Here is a 2,548-nt window from a genome sequence, read left to right as displayed (position 1 = left end):
CATTCTCATGGCAATTCCAACATCTTTGTCAAAAGGAGTTTGTGGTTGTTTCAACATTGTTTAGGGAGCCAAAAACCTCATTTAGACCTTCAAAATTAGGTTTAGTTTTTTTCTGCATTATAAGAAAATTGTGTTTAAAATAACTTTGAAATTATGTTTCGAATTTCAAAGAGTATTTTTAAATTCTTCATATACTATGCTAGAGTACCCTTAGGAAAAAAACTAGTTGTCTAGGATTTATGTTGAAATTTACATAAAATGGCAAAATTTCAAAATTGTGAAAATCTTCCAAGAATGGAACTTTTGATTTTTTTTGTAGTTTAGAGTTTTCTTTGTCATTTAAGGATTTGTCAAGGATTGTAGAGGTAATTATTGATGAATGGAAAGATTAGTGAATTTCAAAAATCTAATAATTTGTCTATTTCCATTCTTAATTAATGAATAAGTGTGAAGATCCACTTGTGTGAGCTACATCATTTCAAAGTAAATTAGGGGTAAAGTGAATAAAACATTTTGTGAATAATTAGTCACTACAAAATTATATTTAAAACATAGAGTTTTCATTTTTGAAATGCAAAAAATAATGACAATTTCAAAACATACATGTAATTTGAGGTCTATCATTAGGTATCTAGACATTAAAGGTTCTAGTAGATGATAAGATGTTATATGTATTTTATAGATAAATTTTCTTCAAAATATAATACTTTAATGTTTTTCACTCAATCAAATAATTTTGTAAAGCTTAGAATATATAGTTTTAGTGCTTCTTACGGAGGAAAAGAGAACTAAATGGGATTTATAATATGTTCTTAAGAGAAAGAATCATATTCAATAATTAAAAAAATGACAATGAGAATTGAATGTTATTACTTTAATAAACAAACCAAACAACTTGGGCTTGTAGAAATTAAGCTAGTAATATTCTTAAAGGAAAAATAAATGATCAAACTAATGAAGGTAGCTAAGAGCTTGTATTGATGATGATGATGGTGAACATGAGTACATATTTTGATAGTTCATAACTAAGTTGGGTCACATCATAAGACAAAATAATTTTTATCATCTTAAGTTATCATCTCACTTTGTAATAATTCTTCACATCTAAAGTATTATTAGATTTCATTTATTTACTTTGGACTTCAGATGTCATCTCTAGGGCTGACATCTATGAAGAGTATATGTATTTTATAAATTTTGATAGAAAAAGGTAGCAAATTTTGTGTTGATTTCAATATGGAGTTTTGTCCATTGAGATTATGATTTTATGAATAGGAATTATACCATTGTAAGTGTTATCAAACAATTTGATGGAGCTCTTTAGTATCCAAATTTCTTTGCTATTGAATAATTTGACAAATGGTTATTCACGAGTTTGAGATTTATAACTTGATAGTTAAACTCAAAGATGTATACTCTTTTAAGGCTAGAAAGGAATCTTGATTAAGCCTAACCAAAGTTAGGATTTATTTATTAGAGTAAAGCTATTTTTGAAAAGATGTACGTATTTTATATCACCAACAAGTGTTGTGAAGACTTATGCATGGTCTCTTGATAAGGCGAAGTATTTTTTTTGAGGTTTGTTATATATTCTTAGGAACAATATAATAATTGGGTCAATGTTAGCATATTATATACTATTTCATTTGAAGTTTTTCATTAACAAGCATATATTATTGTTTAACAATATAATTGATAAAGAATGTTTTCTAACTTGAAATTTCTAATTATTCCTATATAGTATCCAAATATACGTCAAAAGTTCAAGGTATCAAGCCTTTATCAAACATTCACTTCTCTTTCCACAACTACAAAAAATAAATACTTATTTGTTTTTAATGCTGTGTATTTTTCAAAAGAGAAAATAATAAATTTGAAGAGGTTTGATACAAGAAAAAATGTTTCTATTTTTTAGTTACTATTTTTTTCCTTTTTGTGTAGAAATCTCAAAGACTCTCTCTCTCGCTCTCTCTCTCTCTCTCTCTCTCTCTCTCTCTCTCTCTCTCTCTCTCTCTCTCTCTCTCTCTCTCTCTCGCTCTGTGTGTGTGTGTGTGTGTGTGTGTGTGTGTGTGTGTGTGTGTGTGGGCGCGCGCGCGCGCGTGTGTGTGTGTGCGTGTGCGCATGTGTGTGTGTACACAAACACACACACACACAAAATAAGGGTCGTACCTTGAACTATAATTTTAAAAAAACTTGATAAAAATGTAAGATATTGCAATATATTAACATGACAAGGATATGGCATAAATCTATATCAAATGAACATATTCCTATCTTCAAAATAAATTACCTCAAGCCTTTAATAAATTGTATATTGAAACCAAAATATAGACAATAAAATAAATTGAAGCATATTTGTAGCCTAAACAAAACGTGAGATTCATATGTCATGGTCAAAATGAGGAACAATAGTAGGGAATAAATTTTTTAATACATTATAATAACCTAGAGATTTATTATCCTCTATCACTTTATTATAGAGAATTTATAAATCTTTTTATACTTGAAAAAGTAGTTCATAACCATAGTACCCCATAAATTATTAATA

Source organism: Cupressus sempervirens, chromosome 1, assembly GCF_028749045.1.
Source record: "Cupressus sempervirens isolate cs-2001-9-10 chromosome 1, ASM2874904v1, whole genome shotgun sequence".
NCBI lineage: Eukaryota > Viridiplantae > Streptophyta > Pinopsida > Cupressales > Cupressaceae > Cupressus > Cupressus sempervirens.
This window is presented reverse-complemented; position numbering follows the sequence as displayed.